Source organism: Pseudophryne corroboree, chromosome 6, assembly GCF_028390025.1.
Source record: "Pseudophryne corroboree isolate aPseCor3 chromosome 6, aPseCor3.hap2, whole genome shotgun sequence".
NCBI classification, from domain to species: Eukaryota; Metazoa; Chordata; class Amphibia; order Anura; family Myobatrachidae; genus Pseudophryne; species Pseudophryne corroboree.
The window spans coordinates 367,700,403-367,722,018 of NC_086449.1; positions in this window are offsets into that span (position 1 = coordinate 367,700,403).

Here is a 21,616-nt window from a genome sequence, read left to right on the forward strand (position 1 = left end):
CCCCTCCCCGCCGGGATCCCGGCGTCGGTAAGGTGACCGGCGGTCAGGAGACCGCCGGTCACCCGTACTACACCCCTCCCCACAATTAAGCAATAGTGCACAGCACAATCAAGTTCAACAATAACGGAGAGGACGCCAGCCACGTCCTCTCCCTAACATTTCCAATGCACGAGTGAAAATGGCGGCGACGCGCGGCTGCTTATATAGAATCCGAATCTCGCGAGAATTCGACAGCGGGATGATGACGTTCGGGCGCGCTCGGGTTATCCGAGCCATACGGGAGAATCCGAGTATGCCTCGGACCCGTGTAAAAAGGGTGAAGTTCGGGGGGGTTCGGTTTCCGAGAAACCGAACCCGCTCATCACTAGTTTTAATAAAGAAATAAAGTGATGGAAAAAAAATAATAAGTGAATAATGAATTAAAATCAATGCTATGTGCTGTCTTTATTTCTAATACTCTGGTAAATATTTCCTCTGTTCAATCTGAACTGAGTAGAAATGTTCACTCTTTCTTATGAGCCCTACACACTAGCAGATAAAACAGAACGATATGAACATTCTCGTTCATAAATGAACGAGAACTCGTTCATATCGTTCTGTGTGTAGGCACCAACGATTAACGATGCGCGGCCCCGCGCTTGTTGACCATTGGTGCCCCATCGCTTATGCGTGCAGGCCAATATGGACGAGATTGTCCATATTAGCGCACATTGCTATGGGGCCGGGTGACGGGCGATTGAAGAAACTTCACTCCTCCTGCTGCCGGGTCGCCCGTCGGCTGTATCCGCCATCGGGCAGCTCGGTGGCAGATCGGTATGTGTGTAGGGCCCATAAGAGTTTTTAAATTTAATCTCATATTGAAACATAATATATATGTCTGCATTGTAGCAAAAAAACTCCACACCTTCAAATGCAACAGTTGCAATTTTTAGTTTCAATATGATAGCTTCTATTATGTCTCAGCTGGAATCTCAAACAAATAAAATATGTAAAGACATGATATTTATATACGTTTTCATCCTCATGCATGCCTATTTATTATTGGTGTGAGTTTGATTTCTACGCATACACAGTCTTTAGTATTTAAACTTCTTTTAAAGTATCCAATTTTTATCTTCATGTGAAATATTGATTGTAGGTAATTTACATCAATATCAATGTTTCACAAATATTCTTAACATCTTTATCTCCTTAGGGGTCTGTTATTGTTCAAACTCTGTCTCAGAGGCTCTTAGGAAGGTACAGTGAAAACATACAGTATCTATAAGGATCCCACACAATACTGTCTATTTAGGGGACTTGACTGTGATTTCCCTCACACAGTCTCATGGTAGGATAGCTTCATTATATACATACAGATGTAGCCACCCTCTTCATACGGGCGCTACCTGCGCTGCTAGGTGCGCCCGTGCCGAGCTGCATCTTTTGCAGCTCCCATTCATTGCGCTCCCATTCATGCCTTTAGATGGGCACACGGTCGCGGCAAACAAGGCGCAAATGCACCTAGATGTAGCCATGATGAGCGTGGCTACACCGGTATATAGATATAATGTCACTAATGCTGTAAGCATTCACATATAGAAGTAGTTATCCCAGGTCAGAGATTCATTTTGCCTTTATTAAATATTGTGTCACACAATTATTGTTTAAATGTGTGCACGTATATTTAGCTCATTACATGTCCCTATGACTAATCAGCTTGTCTGCACACATAATAAACCAAATAGGTTCTTTTTAAACACAGCTAGTCTTTCATTATATTGACTGATGTGTCTATCATCCATTCTCAGTTTGCCGTATATAAGAAGTCAGTTGTACATGTTCAGATATCATATTTGCAGCACATACAGTAGTTTTACCCAAGACACATTTTGCTTATGTAAAGCTTTTTCATGGGCTATTTTCAGCACATTTGGAGTATATCAAGGTAATAATAGATACTGTACCTCTCTCAGCTGGACTACAGGGACCGGAGCCAGCTGGTAATTGACAGGGATCCAGCTATGCTGTTTGATGATGGCCAGTGGGCCAGGATCAGACTGAGATTCAGCCATCTGCAGCATGCAGAATTCACCGGTGGGTCCCAGCTCATAGTCCAGCAGCAGCATCAGGTGCACAATCACTTGCTGCAGCACAAGTACCATATGGGAGCCAGTCTGTCCCCTATTGTAGGTGTTCCTGGTGCGCACAGGCACCCCCTAATGACTGGCACCCCGATCTCACATGCCTGATGCAGCGATCACTGAGCAGACAGATTACTGTCCCCTCTGCACTGCACCCTGTCAGCGTCCTGCATTACTGACCGGACGCCTGGGTTAATAAAAGATGCCACTGCCCACCCGTCACACCCGCCACATCTCTCCTTCTATGCTATGCCAATGCCAGCCATTGATGAGGAGCAGCATGCAACCAGCATCCCTCTTAGGAAGACAAATTCAATACTGGCAGGCGGCCGGCAGCAGCATTGACACGTCACTCGTTTTTCCAGCAGCAGCAGTAAGTAGTCTGCTACTGTCAGTGTCAGTGAGTGATTTACTTGTAAGTAAGCTGCTGCAGCTTGCAGGGGAAAGAGAGGGAGAGCCAGACCAGGCTGAGGAGGAGCAGTGTAATTGCAGTGCGTGCCATCAGGGGTGTTTGTTTGGTGCACACCACAACATCTGACAATGCATCTGCTTTACTAGGATTGGCACAAGGGTGGATATTTTATATTGTGTTGACGTCAATAGATGGTGCTAGACACGCCCAAAAGGCTTTGCTAGACACACCCCTCCGACGGTGCACCCCCTAATAAAATGTGCTGCGCACGCCTATGGGTGTTAGAAGGGCTCCTGGGACAGAGCCTATGAACTCTGCAACAGCAAGTGCGCCATGTTGAAAGAGCAGCAGTCACACTTTGATCTCACTGTGAACCACACAGGTGTCCCTTTAGGGCTTGGAGCCTGGAGGCAGGCCTTGCCTCTAGGCGTTACTTTCCAGGCCGTATATACTGACAACATGAGAATCCGACAAGCAGTTAATTGCCAGTGTTTTAGCAAAACTACCCTTATAATATTAATAGGTGTGGGCAATATGTGACACTCAGAGGTAAGTATCACATACAGTAGGTCAACAGTCTAAAGGTAAATATTTTGTAGGAACTTTGGACTCATGTAATTATTTAATTAACTCAGCTTACTACAGTGAAATTCAACAGATCATACACAAAAGCAAAATTTATTACACTGAAACTTGTCTGCAAGTTTCTTTCTTTACAGAATGTTATCACAATTGACGGTAACTAATAGTGGACAAACTATACATGTAAGTTTTATACGCCCGTACATCACTTATTGCTGTATCAATTGCATCTCAGAAATGCTCATTTTGTGCATGAAGCACACATTACAGAAAAAGCATTACATAAATTATCAACCGTTAACAATCTTAACAGACTAATATAGGAAATTAAAAATTGTCCCATATAAATGACAATGCTAATGGAGCCCCATACAGATGGAGCCACGCTCACTGAGCATGGCTACATCGCAGGATGTGGCGAGTGGTGTGCCTAGTCGCGCCTGCGACTTGTTCTGCCGCCAAGTGTACACAGACGATTAGCGTGGCTCCATCTGTATACTGGTGTAATACAACTAAGACAAAAAGATGGAGCTCGTTGGCGCACTTTCCAGTTTTGCTATGAATGTGAGTAGCTCCAATTGATTCTTGTTCAGAGAAGAAATGTGAACTGAAGACCATCTAATTTATTTGTTAGCCGTAATGCTGAGGATTCAACCACTCTGCAGCTGCTAAGTTCCTTACTAATATCTCCTCTTGGTAGCATTAATATATTTGTTACAATCAGTGCCGTTTCTAGTGGCGGGCAAGTCCTGCGATCGCACAGGGCGCCCGCCATGGCATTTTGAGGCACTTATTCCACTCCCCATCCTCCTCTCTTCCATAGTACTCCACTCAGGGGTGGAGTTTTATGGAATTATGTGGTTACGTCATGCTGTCAAAACACAACCGCATCATTCTGCGAAACTCTGCCCCCGAACAGAGTACTATGGAAGAGGGAGGAGGGGGAACAGTAGGATCTCAGTGCTCCCGCCTACCAGCTAATATACACCCCTTGGCAACGAGCATTACCCTTGGCATAGAGCATTACCCTGATACAACTCCAATGGCGAGGGAATTGCACTTGTGCAAGACCCATTCTGCATCACTGCACACAATTCCCACTAACATGCAGCTTGATTGACAGGCTAAGGCCATTTTGTGGCCGGACAGATGTTCAAGATGAGCATTGATCCGGTTGGTCAGACACAACCACCACAGCAGTGCACCAAACCGTGGTATGATGCATGTGCATTTTAAGGTTAACATCTTGGGGAGCATTTTCCATTAACATGCCCTTACTGTATTTTGGTCATGTTTCCAGTTCTGACACCCATCCTGGACCTCTTGATGAAAGCATCCGTAAGGATGCTTTCATCAAGAGCATCCATAAGGATAATGTTGTTAGGGGTTAAATATTTTACGGCCAAAGGGCGTGCAATGGTCAGGGGGGCATAGGCCCTTGCGACGGCGTGATGAGCGGATGCAGGGCACGATGAATGACCTAGTGTGTTAATAATATATTATGTGTAGTGTGTTAATAATATGTTAATTCAGTAATTCAGACCTGATCGCTCGCTAGCATTTTTGCAGCACTGCGATCAGGTCAGAACTGCGCATGCATATTTAAAGCAATGCTCAGGCGCGTCGCATGGTTACAAAGCGGATCGCCACTCAGCGATAGGTTTGTGCAAAGAATCCATTCGCACAGGCGCTCACAAGGAGATTGACAGGCAGAAGGCGTTTGAGGGTGGTAACTGACCGTTTTCTGGGAGTGGTTGGAAAAACGCAGGCGTGTCCAAGCATTTGCAGGGAGGGTTCCTGACGTCAATTCCGGTCCCGGACAGGCTGAAATGTTCACAGCGGCTGAGTAAGTTCTTGGCTACTCAGAGACTGCACAAGAACTGTTCGTACAGCTCTACTACACATGCGTTCACACACATGCAAAGCGAAAATACACTCCCCTATGGGCGGCAATTGTCTGTTCACAGCAGTGCAAGAAAACCCTAACAAGCAGCCAAATCTGAATTAGGCCTCATGTTTGGTAAATACCACATACACAGTGTGTGTGTTGGGAGATTTTTTCTTTTATATATATATATATATATATATATATATATATATACATATATATATATATATATATATATCACTATACAGCCCCTTTCCCTATATAACATCACATACTCAGTGTGCACGCTGGGGACTTCATAACAGTATATGGTATTAGCCTCTCAGCAGCCTCATTGTCCCCGCACACTGCACACTAAAGATTCTCACTCTGCACCAGAAACAGCAACCACCATGTTCCTTCCTGGCCTCGCAAGGCATGCCAGGAGTTGTAGTCTCCCCACAGCACTGCTGTGACATCACGGTGATGCACACCCTCAGCAGTGTTTCGTGCCAGATACACATATGCCCCATAGTGCCAGATATGCCCCACAGTGCCAGTTATACATATGCCCCACAGTGCCACATATGCCCCATAATGCCAGATATACATATGCCCCACAATGCCAGATAAACATGCAGTATGCCCCATAGTGCCAGATATGCCCCACAGTGCCAGTTATACATATGCCCCACAGTGCCACATATGCCCCATAATGCCAGATATACATATGCCCCACAATGCCAGATACACATGCAGTATGCCCCACAGTGCCAGATATGCCCCACAATGCCAGATATAGATATGCCCCACAGTGCCAGATATGCCCCACAGTGCGAGTTATACAAATGCCCCACAATGCCAGATATACATATGCTCCACAGTGCCATATATACATATGCCTCCAGTGCCAGATACAGTATGCCCCACAATGCCAGTTATACATATGCCTCACCCACCGCACACCTCCCACCTCCTTCCCACTGGTGCTGTGTCAAGGTTGGGGGACGGAGAGCGGCTCAGTCAGTCTCTGGTGGTCTCCAGCCGTGGCGTGTATCTTCTAAACTGAGCACTGGTTCGTTAGCCAATTAGAGCTCATGGACCGGCAGCAGCTGTTCCTGTTTGGCTGCCGGTCTGCGAGCTCTGATTGGCTAATGAACCGGTGCTCAGTTAAGAAGATACACGCCGCGGCTGGAGACCAAAGTCTGACTGAGCAGCACTGAGGAACGGGACCGCGCTGCGCTCTCCTGTACTTCCCTGACAGAGCAGATGGATGGGAAGGGGAGGAGGAGCACACAGGCGGCTTTACCGTAATAGCCACTAACGACGGGTACGGCGTACGGGCGGCTAGATTCTTAACGGTATGCTGTACCTGAGCGCACTGCCACAGTTGCAGGCCTTGTCTCTCCTATCCAGATCTGTGACTCTTTGAGTCAGCTCGTAGCCACGCACAGCGCCACACCCAGCATTAGCAAATGAGTCATAGAGTCACAGATCTGGACAAATATATATGAGATTGATGTTTGTATGCAATGGCCAATGTCCATGCAATGGTGAGATTATCGGCAAACTGCGCATATGCTGAGATCACAAGCACACTGAGCCTTTGGAGGTATAAATGAGGAGTTTAAGGGGAGTGGTTGGGAAAATGCAGACGTGTCATGGCTGTTTTGGGGGCATGTATCTGATATCTGCGTAATCGTATGTGCAAATTTATGGCGTCTGGGCCACTACAGCTGTGACTAGTCTGTATAGTCATAGACCAACACTTAGCTTCAAAGTTCTCCGTAATTGCATATAGGGGCTAATTCAGATCTGATCACTGCTGTGTGTTTTACACAGCAGGCGATCAGGTCTGAACTGTGCATGCGCATTTGCCACAGTGCGCCAGTGCATGCCAGAGATGCGATTGGCATCTCAGCCAAGCGATCGCCTCTGCCTGATTGACAGGCAGAGGCGTTCACTGGGTGGTAGGGGGGAGCCCGGCAGCGTTGTGCCGCCGTTTTGGGGGTGCAGCCTGGGCAATGCAGGCAGACCATGCGGGGGCGGGCCACAGTGGCTGCGTGACATCACACGCAACTGCTGTGACTCAGAGAGCGACGGGTAGCTCCCTGCCAGTGCGCAGGAATTGCGCTGGTGGGGAGCAACTATTCAGGTACAAAAGTATAGTCGGCGTGCAATGCTTTTGAACCTGTGCGTGGGGGGGGGGGGGGGGGCTAGCCAGACATGCGGGGCGGACTAGTCCTGTGCTGGGCGTTCCCCTGCATGTCTGTGAAAATTATTGTAGATGTGCTAAATTTAGCACATGTACGATCAAGTCCGAATTACCCCCATAATGTACTAATGTGTACATAATTGTGAATGAGTTTGCAATGAGTCCAGCGGGCGGCTCTTTCATTCCTGGTTGGCAGCTTCACTTGCTAACTTGGCCCTAATTCCGAGTTGATCGCTCGCTAGCTGCTTTTAGCAGCAGTGCACACGCTAGGCTGCCGCCCTCTGGGAGTGTATCTTAGCTTAGCAGAATTGCGAACGAAAGATTAGCAGAATTGCTACTAAAAAATGTCATGCCGTTTCTGAGTTGCTCCAGACTTACTCCTATCTTGCGATGACTGCAGTCAGTTTAGTTCCTGGTTTGACGTCACAAACACGCCCTGCGTTCGGCCAGCCACTCCCCCGTTTCTCCAGCCACTCCTGCGTTTTTGCCTGGCACGCCTGCGTTTTTTAGCACACTCCCTGAAAACAGCCAGTTTCCGCCCAGAAACACCCACTTCCTGTCAATGACACTACGATCACTCGAGCGACTGAAAAACGTTGCTCGAGCTTGGGTAAAACTACAAAGTTTTGTGTGAAAGTACTTAGCGCATGCGCGCTGCGTACCATGCGCATGCGCATAATTGCCGTTTTTTCATTTGATCGCTGCACTGCAAAAAACGTCAGCGAGTGATCAACTCGGAATGACCACCATTGGCAGCTATGTAGCCTAGAGAAACAATTTGCATACAAACATGAATTAGGCACATAGTGGGTCATTCCGAGTTGTTCGCTCGTTATTTTTTTCTCGCAATGGAGCGAATAGTCGCTAATGCGCATGCGCAATGTCCGGAGTGCGACTGCGCCAAGTAAATTTGCTATGCAGTTAGGAATTTTACTCACGGCATTACGAGGTTTTTCTTCGTTCTAGTGATCGGAATGTGATTGACAGGAAGTGGGTGTTTCTGGGCGGAAACTGGCTGTTTTATGGGAGTGTGTGAAAAAACGCTACCGTTTCTGGGAAAAACGCGGGAGTGGCTGGAGAAACGGAGGAGTGTCTGGGCGAACGCTGGGTGTGTTTGTGACGTCAAACCAGGAACGACAAGCACTGAACTGATCGCAGATGCCGAGTAAAGTCTGGAGCTACTCAGAAACTGCTAAGAAGTGTCTATTCGCAATTCTGCTAATCTTTCGTTCGCAATTTTGATAAGCTAAGATTCACTCCCAGTAGGCGGCGGCTTAGCGTGTGCAAAGCTGCTAAAAGCAGCTTGCGAGCGAACAACTCGGAATGGCCCCCATAGTTCCACAGAACCAGACCCCCCAAAAAAAACACCTTTATACAGTAGCTTTAGTAAAAGACCTCATGTAAATTATCTCCATTATATTCTAAAATATTTTATAAAATATGACTTTTTCTCTCTGGAGTACAAAGGGCATGTAAAGTTTTAAATTTGCAGAGCATTATTAAGGGATCATGTGTTCATTGCATTGCTATGGAAACGCACAAAGAGATTTATATTCAATTTATTTTGGTAGTCACTAAACATGCATGGCATGCAGAGTCCAAAAGTTTATTCAAAGTTAGTTATAAATGATGTTGTATCCCTGTCTCACCTGTAATTCTAGATAAAAGAGCATAAAAAATGCCAAGGAGATACAATTGTAACAGTATTTAAGTGAAGTAAGCCAGCTGCTGTCATCCAAGAAGGTGAAGTTATTAGCCTGGATGTCCAACTAACAAATAAATAAAATTATATACAAATAAATAGAAGACCTTATAGTAACAATATAACAAAATAACATTTATTGTATTTCCAATGCATTTATCCAACTGGTGTGTTAAATGTATCATACTCATAATATGGAGAGATTACAGTATATACAGCACCAAAGTAATAAAATGTAACCAAACACAAGGAGCCTATAAGGTACTGTACATGACCTCAGAATGGTGGAGCGTCTGTTAGGTTATAATATGGGTCAGTCTAGGACAGACACATCAGAGGTATTAACTCACCATCAAAGCAAAGTACACAGTTTGTAAATTTGTGAGAATAACCCTCATGTCTCTCTTTCTTTTTTAAACCACTTTTGTTTGTTTGCAATTGCTGAGAAGTATGTTGACACTATGAATAAAAAAATGTTATTTATAATAATGTTACTATGTACAACAAAACATAACAATGATCAGTTAACTCTTATAGGAAATTATATATACAGCAGATTTGGGGTCTAGTAATTATTAGAGATGTGCAGCGGGCATTTTTCGTGTTTTGTGTTTTGGTTTTGGATTCGGTTTCACGGTCGTGTTTTGGATTCAGACGCATTTTGGCAAAACCACCCTTTCAGATTTTTGTCGGATTCGGATGCGTTTTGGATTCGGGTGTTTTTTTCAAAAAGACCTCAAAAACAGCTTAAATCATAGAATTTGGGGGTAATTTGATCCTAAAATATTATTCCACTAATTTCCAGTCTATTCTGAACACCTCACACCTCACAATATTATTTTTAGTCCTAAAATTTGCACCGAGGTCACTGGATGACTAATCTAAGCGACCCAAGTTGCCGGCACAAACACCTGGCCCATCTAGGAGTGGCACTGCAGTGTCAGACAGGATGGCACTTAAAAAAATTAGCCCCAAACAGCACATGATGCAAAGATAAATAAAAAAAGAGGTGCAAGATGGAATTGTCCTTGGGCCCACCCACCCTTATGTTGTATAAACAGGACATGCACACTTTAACAAACCCATCATTTCAGCAACAGGGTCTGCCACACGATGGTGGCTGAAATGACTGGTTGGTTTGGGCCCCCACCAAAAAAGAAGCAATTAATCTCTCCTTGCACAAACTGGCTCTACAGAGGCAAGATGTCCACTTCATCCTCATCGTCCGATTCCTCACCCCTTTCACTGTGTACATCCTCCTCCTCACAGAGTATTAATTCGTCTCCACTGGATTCCACCATCACAGGTCCCTGTGTACTTTCTGGAGGAAATTGCTGGTAAATGTCTCCACGGAGGAGTTTATAATTCATTTTGATGAACATCATCTTCTCCACATTTTCTGGAAGTAACCTCCTACGCCGATCGCTGACAAGGTGACAGGCTGCACTAAACAATCTTTCGGTGTACACACTGGAGGGGGGGAAACTTAGGTAAAATAAAGCCAGTTTCTGGCGATGAGCGCCTGAAATTTTTCGGGTTTTGTGTTTTGGTTTTGGGTTCGGTTCCGCGGCCGTGTTTTGGGTTCGACCGCGTTTTGGCAAAACCTCACCGAATTTTTTTTGTCGGATTCGGGTGTGTTTTGGATTCGGGTGTTTTTTTCAAAAAACCCTAAAAAACAGCTTAAATCATAGAATTTGGGGGTAATTTTGATCCCAAAGTATTATTAACCTCAAAAAACATAATTTACACTCATTTTCAGCCTATTCTGAACACATCACACCTCACAATATTATTTTTAGTCCTAAAATTTGCACCGAGGTCGCTGTGTGAGTAAGATAAGCGACCCTAGTGGCCGACACAAACACCGGGCCCATCTAGGAGTGGCACTGCAGTGTCACGCAGGATGTCCCTTCCAAAAAACCCTCCCCAAACAGCACATGACGCAAAGAAAAAAAGAGGCGCAATGAGGTAGCTGACTGTGTGAGAAAGATAAGCGACCCTAGTGGCCGACACAAACACCGGGCCCATCTAGGAGTGGCACTGCAGTGTCACGCAATATGTCCCTTCCAAAAAACCCTCCCCAATCAGCACATGATGCAAAGAAAAAGAAAAGAAAAAAGAGGTGCAAGATGGAATTATCCTTGGGCCCTCCCACCCACCCTTATGTTGTATAAACAAAACAGGACATGCACACTTTAACCAACCCATCATTTCAGTGACAGGGTCTGCCACACGACTGTGACTGATATGACGGGTTGGTTTGGACCCCCCCCAAAAAAGAAGCAATTAATCTCTCCTTGCACAAACTGGCTCTACAGAGGCAAGATGTCCACCTCATCTTCACCCTCCGATATATCACCGTGTACATCCCCCTCCTCACAGATTATCAATTCGTCCCCACTGGAATCCACCATCTCAGCTCCCTGTGTACTTTGTGGAGGCAATTGCTGTTGGTCAATGTCTCCGCGGAGGAATTGATTATAATTCATTTTAATGAACATCATCTTCTCCACATTTTCTGGATGTAACCTCGTACGCCGATTGCTGACAAGGTGAGCGGCGGCACTAAACACTCTTTCGGAGTACACACTTGTGGGAGGGCAACTTAGGTAGAATAAAGCCAGTTTGTGCAAGGGCCTCCAAATTGCCTCTTTTTCCTGCCAGTATAAGTACGGACTGTGTGACGTGCCTACTTGGATGCGGTCACTCATATAATCCTCCACCATTCTATCAATGTTGAGAGAATCATATGCAGTGACAGTAGACGACATGTCCGTAATCGTTGTCAGGTCCTTCAGTCCGGACCAGATGTCAGCATCAGCAGTCGCTCCAGACTGCCCTGCATCACCGCCAGCGGGTGGGCTCGGAATTCTGAGCCTTTTCCTCGCACCCCCAGTTGCGGGAGAATGTGAAGGAGGAGATGTTGACAGGTCGCGTTCCGCTTGACTTGACAATTTTGTCACCAGCAGGTCTTTCAACCCCAGCAGACCTGTGTCTGCCGGAAAGAGAGATCCAAGGTAGGCTTTAAATCTAGGATCGAGCACGGTGGCCAAAATGTAGTGCTCTGATTTCAACAGATTGACCACCCGTGAATCCTTGTTAAGCGAATTAAGGGCTGCATCCACAAGTCCCACATGCCTAGCGGAATCGCTCCGTGTTAGCTCCTTCTTCAATGCCTCCAGCTTCTTCTGCAAAAGCCTGATGAGGGGAATGACCTGACTCAGGCTGGCAGTGTCTGAACTGACTTCACGTGTGGCAAGTTCAAAGGGCATCAGAACCTTGCACAACGTTGAAATCATTCTCCACTGCACTTGAGACAGGTGCATTCCATCTCCTATATCGTGCTCAATTGTATAGGCTTGAATGGCCTTTTGCTGCTCCTCCAACCTCTGAAGCATATAGAGGGTTGAATTCCACCTCGTTACCACTTCTTGCTTCAGATGATGGCAGGGCAGGTTCAGTAGTTTTTGGTGGTGCTCCAGTCTTCTGTACGTGGTGCCTGTACGCCGAAAGTGTCCCGCAATTTTTCTGGCCACCGACAGCATCTCTTGCACGCCCCTGTCGTTTTTTAAAAAATTCTGCACCACCAAATTCAAGGTATGTGCAAAACATGGGACGTGCTGGAATTTGCCCATATTTAATGCACACACAATATTGCTGGCGTTGTCCGATGCCACAAATCCACAGGAGAGTCCAATTGGGGTAAGCCATTCCGCGATGATCTTCCTCAGTTGCCGTAAGAGGTTTTCAGCTGTGTGCGTATTCTGGAAAGCGGTGATACAAAGCGTAGCCTGCCTAGGAAAGAGTTGGCGTTTGCGAGATGCTGCTACTGGTGCCGCCGCTGCTGTTCTTGCGGCGGGAGTCCATACATCTACCCAGTGGGCTGTCACAGTCATATAGTCCTGACCCTGCCCTGCTCCACTTGTCCACATGTCCGTGGTTAAGTGGACATTGGGTACAACTGCATTTTTTAGGACACTGGTGAGTCTTTTTCTGACGTCCGTGTACATTCTCGGTATCGCCTGCCTAGAGAAGTGGAACCTAGATGGTATTTGGTAACGGGGGCACACTGCCTCAATAAATTGTCTAGTTCCCTGTGAACTAACGGCGGATACCGGACGCACGTCTAACACCAACATAGTTGTCAAGGACTCAGTTATCCGCTTTGCAGTAGGATGACTGCTGTGATATTTCATCTTCCTCGCAAAGGACTGTTGAACAGTCAATTGCTTACTGGAAGTAGTACAAGTGGGCTTACGACTTCCCCTCTGGGATGACCATCGACTCCCAGCGGCAACAACAGCAGCGCCAGCAGCAGTAGGCGTTACACGCAAGGATGCATCGGAGGAATCACAGGCAGGAGAGGACTCGTCAGACTTGCCAGTGACATGGCCTGCAGGACTATTGGCATTCCTGGGGAAGGAGGAAATTGACACTGAGGGAGTTGGTGGGGTGGTTTGCGTGAGCTTGGTTACAAGAGGAAGGGATTTACTGGTCAGTGGACTGCTTCCGCTGTCACCCAAAGTTTTTGAACTTGTCACTGACTTATTATGAATGCGCTGCAGGTGACGTATAAGGGAGGATGTTCCGAGGTGGTTAACGTCCTTACCCCTACTTATTACAGCTTGACAAAGGGAACACACGGCTTGACACCTGTTGTCCGCATTTCTGGTGAAATACCTCCACACCGAAGAGCTGATTTTTTTGGTATTTTCACCTGGCATGTCAACGGCCATATTCCTCCCACGGACAACAGGTGTCTCCCCGGGTGCCTGACTTAAACAAACCACCTCACCATCAGAATCCTCCTGGTCAATTTCCTCCCCAGCGCCAGCAACACCCATATCCTCCTCATCCTGGTGTACTTCAACACTGACATCTTCAATCTGACTATCAGGAACTGGACTGCGGGTGCTCCTTCCAGCACTTGCAGGGGGCATGCAAATAGTGGAAGGCGCATGCTCTTCACGTCCAGTGTTGGGAAGGTCAGGCATCGCAAACGACACAATTGGACTCTCCTTGTGGATTTGGGATTTCAAAGAACGCACAGTTCTTTGCGGTGCTTTTGCCAGCTTGAGTCTTTTCAGTTTTCTAGCGAGAGGCTGAGTGCTTCCATCCTCATGTGAAGCTGAACCACTAGCCATGAACATAGGCCAGGGCCTCAGCCGTTCCTTGCCACTCCGTGTGGTAAATGGCATATTGGCAAGTTTACGCTTCTCCTCCGACAATTTTATTTTAGGTTTTGGAGTCCTTTTTTTTCTGATATTTGGTGTTTTGGATTTGACATGCTCTGTACTATGACATTGGGCATCGGCCTTGGCAGACGACGTTGCTGGCATTTCATCGTCTCGGCCATGACTAGTGGCAGCAGCTTCAGCACGAGGTGGAAGTGGATCTTGATCTTTCCCTAATTTTGGAACCTCAACTTTTTTGTTCTCCATATTTTATAGGCAGAACTAAAAGGCACCTCAGGTAAACAATGGAGATGGATGGATTGGATACTAGTATACAATTATGGACGGACTGCCACGGTTAGGTGGTATAAAAAAACCACGGTTAGGTGGTATATATTATAATAATAATACAATTATGGATGGACGGACTGCCTGCCGACTGCCGACACAGAGGTAGCCACAGCCGTGAACTACCGCACTGTACACTGGTTGATAAAGAGATAGTAGTATACTCGTAACAACTAGTATGACACTATGACGACGGTATAAAGAAAGAAAAAAAAATACCACAGTTAGGTGGTATATATTATAATAATAATACAATTATGGATGGACGGACTGCCTGCCGACTGCCGACACAGAGGTAGCCACAGCCGTGAACTACCGCACTGTACACTGGTTGATAAAGAGATAGTAGTATACTCGTAACAACTAGTATGACACTATGACGACGGTATAATGAATGAAAAAAAAACCACGGTTAGGTGGTATATATTATAATAATAATACAATTATGGATGGACGGACTGCCTGCCGAGTGCCGACACAGAGGTAGCCACAGCCGTGAACTACCGCACTGTACACTGGTTGATAAAGAGATAGTAGTATACTCGTAACAACTAGTATGACACTATGATGACGGTATAAAGAAAGAAAAAAAAATACCACGGTTAGGTGGTATATATTATAATAATAATACAATTATGGATGGACGGACTGCCTGCCGACTGCCGACACAGAGGTAGCCACAGCCGTGAACTACCGCACTGTACACTGGTTGATAAAGAGATAGTAGTATACTCGTAACAACTAGTATGACACTATGACGACGGTATAAAGAAAGAAAAAAAAATACCACAGTTAGGTGGTATATATTATAATAATAATACAATTATGGATGGACGGACTGCCTGCCGACTGCCGACACAGAGGTAGCCACAGCCGTGAACTACCGCACTGTACACTGGTTGATAAAGAGATAGTAGTATACTCGTAACAACTAGTATGACACTATGACGACGGTATAAAGAATGAAAAAAAAAAACACGGTTAGGTGGTATATATTATAATAATAATACAATTATGGATGGACGGACTGCCTGCCGACTGCCGACACAGAGGTAGCCACAGCCGTGAACTACCGCACTGTACACTGGTTGATAAAGAGATAGTAGTATACTCGTAACAACTAGTATGACACTATGACGACGGTATAAAGAAAGAAAAAAAAATACCACAGTTAGGTGGTATATATTATAATAATAATACAATTATGGATGGACGGACTGCCTGCCGACTGCCGACACAGAGGTAGCCACAGCCGTGAACTACCGCACTGTACACTGGTTGATAAAGAGATAGTAGTATACTCGTAACAACTAGTATGACACTATGACGACGGTATAAAGAAAGAAAAAAAAATACCACAGTTAGGTGGTATATATTATAATAATAATACAATTATGGATGGACGGACTGCCTGCCGAGTGCCGACACAGAGGTAGCCACAGCCGTGAACTACCGCACTGTACACTGGTTGATAAAGAGATAGTAGTATACTCGTAACAACTAGTATGACACTATGACGACGGTATAAAGAATGAAAAAAAAACCACGGTTAGGTGGTATATATTATAATAATAATACAATTATGGATGGACGGACTGCCTGCCGACTGCCGACACAGAGGTAGCCACAGCCGTGAACTACCGCACTGTACACTGGTTGATAAAGAGATAGTAGTATACTCGTAACAACTAGTATGACACTATGACGACGGTATAAAGAATGAAAAAAAAACCACGGTTAGGTGGTATATATTATAATAATAATACAATTATGGATGGACGGACTGCCTGCCGACTGCCGACACAGAGGTAGCCACAGCCGTGAACTACCGCACTGTACACTGGTTGATAAAGAGATAGTAGTATACTCGTAACAACTAGTATGACACTATGACGGTATAAAGAATGAAAAAAAAACCACGGTTAGGTGGTATATATTATAATAATAATACAATTATGGATGGACGGACTGCCTGCCGACTGCCGACACAGAGGTAGCCACAGCCGTGAACTACCGCACTGTACACTGGTTGATAAAGAGATAGTAGTATACTCGTAACAACTAGTATGACACTATGACGACGGTATAAAGAAAGAAAAAAAAATACCACGGTTAGGTGGTATATATTGTAATACAATTATGGATGGACGGACTGCCTGCCGAGTTCCGACTGCCGACACAGAGGTAGCCACAGCCGTGAACTACCGCACTGTACTGTGTCTGCTGCTAATATAGACTGGTTGATAAAGAGATAGTATACAATACATACAACAATATACTACTATACTGGTGGTCAGGCACTGGTCACCACTAGTCACACTGGCAGTGGCACTCCTGCAGCAAAAGTGTGCACTGTTTAATTTTAAATTAATATAATATTATGTACTCCTGGGGGCTCCTGCTATAACAACCTGCAGTGCTCCCCAGTCTCCCCCACAATTATTATAAGCTTTGCCTTTTATACATTGATGTGCAGCACACTGGGCTGAGCTGAGTGCACACAGACTGAGTCACACTGTGTGACTGGCTGCTGCTGTGTATCATTTTTTTTCAGGCAGAGAACGGATATAGCAGAGAACGGATATATTATATTAAAATAAATAAAAGTTAACTAACAACAACTGCACTGGTCACTGTGGTAAACTCTGTCTGACTCTGCACAATCTCTCTCTTCTAATCTAATTTCTAATGGAGAGGACGCCAGCCACGTCCTCTCCCTATCAATCTCAATGCACGTGTGAAAATGGCGGCGACGCGCGGCTCCTTATATAGAATCCGAGTCTCGCGAGAATCCGACAGCGTCATGATGACGTTCGGGCGCGCTCGGGTTAACCGAGCAAGGCGGGAGGATCCGAGTCTGCTCGGACCCGTAAAAAAAACATGAAGTTCGTGCGGGTTCGGTTTCAGAGAAACCGAACCCGCTCATCTCTAGTTTCTGCAAGGGCCCCCAAATTGCCTCTTTTTCCTGCCAGTATACGTACGGACTGTCTGACATGCCTACTTGGATGCTGTCACTCATACAATCCTCCACCATTCTTTCAATGGTGACAGAATCATATGCAGTGACAGTAGACGACATGTCAGTAATCGTTGGCAGGTCCTTCAGTCAGGAACAGATGTCAGCACTTATTCCTGACTGCCCTGCATCACCGCCAGCGGGTGGTTTGGGAAATTTTATCCTTTTCCTGGCAGCTCCAGTGGCGGTAGAAAATGAAGGAGGAGCTGTTGGCGGGCCACGTTCCGCTTGACTTGACAATTGTCTCACCAGCAGGTCTTTGAACATCTGCAGACTTTTGTCTGCCAGAAAGAGAGATACAACGTAGGCTTTAAACCTAGGATCGAGCATGGTGGCCAAAATGTAGTGCCCTGATTTCAACAGATTGACTATCCGTGAATCCTGGTTAAGCGAATGAAGGGCTCCACGTGCCTAACGGAATCGCTCCATTTTAGCTCCTCCTTCAATCTCTCCAGCTGCTTCTGCAAAAGCCTGATGAGGGGAATGACCTGACTTAGGCTGGCAGTGTCTGAACTGACTTCACGTGTGGCAAGTTCAAAGGGTTGGAGAACCTTGCACAACATGGAAATCATTCTCCACTGCGCTTGAGTCAGGTGCATTCCCCCTCCTTTGCCTATATCGTTGGCAGATGTATAGGCTTGAATGGCCTTTTGCTGCTCCTCCATCCTCTGAAGCATATAGAGTGTTGAATTCCACCTCGTTACTACCTCTTGCTTCAGCTGATGGCAGGGCATGTTCATGAGTGTTTGCTGGCGCTCCAGTCTTCGGCACGTGGTGGCTGAATGCCAAAAGTGTCCCACAATGTTTCGGGCTACCGACAGCATGTCCTGCACGCCCCTGTCGTTTTTCAAAAATTTCTGCATCACCAAATTAATTGTATGTGCAAAACATGGGACGTGCTGGAATTTGCCCACATGTAATGCACGCACAATATTGGTGGCGTTGTCCAATATCACAAATCCCCAGGAGAGTCCAATTGGGGTAAGCCAATCTGCGATGATGTTCCTCGGTTTCCGTAAGAGGTTGTCAGCTGTGTGCCTCTTATGGAAAGCGGTGATACAAAGTGTAGCCTGCCTAGGAACGAGTTGGTGTGTGCGAGATGCTGCTACTGGTGCCGCCGCTCTTGTTGCTGCAGGAGGCAATACATCTACCCAGTGGGCTGTCACAGTCATATAGTCCTTAGTCTGCCCTGCTCCACTTGTCCACATGTCCGTGGTTAAGTGGACAGTGGGTACAACTGCATTTTTTAGGACACTGAGGAAACTTTTTCTGACGTCTGTGTACATTCTCGGTATCGCCTGCCTAGAGAAGTGGAATCTAGATCGGATTTGGTACCGGGGACACAATACCTCAAGCAATTCTCTATGTCCCTGTGAACTAACGGTGGATACCAGATGCACGTCTAACACCAACATAGTTGTCAAGGACTGAGTTATCCGCTTTGCAACAGGATGACTGCTGTGATATTTCATCTTCCTCGCAAAGGACTGTTGGACAGTCAGTTGCTTTCTGGAAGTAGTACAAGTGGTCTTCCGACTTCCCCTCTGGGATGACGATTGACTCCCAGCAGCAACAACAGCAGTAGGCGTTCAACTCAAGGATCCATCGGAGGAATCCCAGTGAGGAAAGGACTCGTCAGATTTGCCAGTGACATGGCCTGCAGGACTATTGGCGTTCCTGTCTAAGGAGAAAATTTACATTGAGGGAGTTGGTTGAACTTGTCAATGACTTCTGATGAATGCGCTCCAGGGAGGATGTTCCTAGGTGGTTAACGTCCTTACCCCTACTTATTACAGCTTGACAAAGGCAACACACGGCTTGACACCTGTTGTCTGCATTTCTGTTGAAATAATTCCACACCGAAGAGATTATTTTTTTTGTAATTTGACCAGGCAAGTCAATGGCCTTATTCATCCCACGGACAACAGGTGTCTCCACGGATGCCTGACTTAAACAAACTACCTCACCATCAGAATCCTCCTTGTCAATTTCCTCCTCAGCGCCAGCAACAACCCATAACCTCATCCTGGTGTACTTGAACAGTGACATCTTCAATTTGAATATCAGGAACTGGACTGTGGGTGCTCCTTCCAGCACTTGCAGGGGACGTGCAAATGGTGGAAGGAGCCACCTCTTCCCGTCCAGTGTTGGGAAGGTCAGGCATCGCAACCGACACAATTGGACTCTCCTTGGGGATTTGTGATTTAGAAGAATGCACAGTTCTTTGCTGTGCTTTTGCCAGCTTAACTCTTTTCATTTTTCTAGTGGGAGGATGAGTGCTTCCATCGTCATGTGAAGCTGAACCACTAGTCATAAGGAACATAGGAGAGGGCCTTAGCCGTTCCTTGCCACTCCGTGTCGTAAATGGCATATTGGCAAGTTTACGCTTCTCCACAGCTGATTTTAATTTAGATTTTTGGGTCATTTTACTGTACTTTTGATTTTTGGATTTTACATGCTCTCTACTATGACATTGGGCATCGGCCTTGGCAGATGGCGTTGATGGCATTTCATTGTCTCTGCCATGACTAGTGGCAGCAGCTTCAGCACTAGGTGGAAGTGGATCTTGATCTTTCTCTATTTTACCCTCCAAATTTTTGTTCTCCATTTTTTAATGTGTGGAATTATATGCCAGTAATATATCTGGAATTAGACGGCAGTAATGTCTGGAATTAGATACCACTAGATAGATACCAGCAGGGCCGGTGCTAGGGTGTTCGGCACCCACCTGCAAACTCTAAATTTGCGCCCTCCCATATTTTTCAAAGGGACAGCGCGCACCTTTGGTGTGTGTCAAAGAAAAGGGTGTGGTCTCACATAGAAGGGCCTTGCCATGTAATAGTACCCCCATTTCACCACACAGTAGCACATTCTTATTCACATTGCACCCCTGCACCCTTTATATATTTAACTTGTGACCCTTCCCCCACTTTAAATATTTAACTTGTGTCCCCCATTCTTTCTTATATAATGCAAGTCAGAAGGTGCAGAAGGAAAACGCACCTCTGCAGAATCCCTGATCCCAACTGACTGCACATGTAATTACACCTGCAGCTGTGAAGGCTCTGCATAAGCTGCATAAGTTACAAAGCGGACCGCAGTGTAAAAGTAATACACTAGTCTTACTTCACCACCAGCACTGCTGGGTTGTGCCCTGACTTGCTCCACTGTCAGTGAACCCTGCCGTCGGTACCAGGAGTGCACACACACACTGCTCAGAGTTGCAAAGATGAGGTAATGGAGGGGAGGAGACCACCTACTTTCTTGTTTTAGCCCGTGGCTAGCCGCAGCGCACCGTTATTAGTCCTGCTGACTTATCCACTGGTTGAGGGCCACTCAAGTGCTGTTGGCCCCGATGCATTGCACTGGCTGCTCGCAGTGGTGAATTTAAGGGTCAGCCCACCCCTAGGCACAAAATTATTGCTCCACCCCACACACACACACACACACACACACACACACACACACACACACACACACACACACACACACACCCTATTTTAAAATGAGGGGGTAGAAAGGGATTAGGAGTGGGAATCAAGGGTGAAATGGGAGTTGTGTGAATCAGGGGGGCAGGATGGGATTAGTAGTGGAAAGTGGGGGCAAAATGGGAGTAGTATTAAGGAACAGAGGGCAGGATGGCACATCAGGGGGAACAGGCTAGGAGTAGTAGTTGTGGGGAGCAGGATGGAAGTAGCAGCGGGCAGCAGGGGGCAGGCTAAGAATTGTAGTGGGAAGTAGGGGGCAGGTTAAGACTAGTTGATGGGAAGCAGGGGACAGGCTGGGAATAGTAGTAGTGAGGATCAGGGGGCAGGATGGGGGTAGTAGTGGGAAGCAGGGAGTAGTGGCAGGAAGAAGTGGACCTGGAATCCTGCTCTGACAGTACCATAGGGAGCCAGCAATGCAGCCAGCTCCTTTCCCCCAACCACCCACTGCACACCACACACCACTGCTGTCACTGACCTTATACTGCTCTGGGTGGTTCCTCATTCCGTGTCCCAGCTGTCACACTTCCAGGGGCTTGCTGGCAAATTTAATTGCAGGTGATCTCCACAGTGGCATACTCCTCTCACACACAACTAACACACAAACAGAAGGAGGCATGCACAATTAACACACACACACTATAGGAGACACACACAACTGACACACACACAGGAGAGGAGATGATCATGCA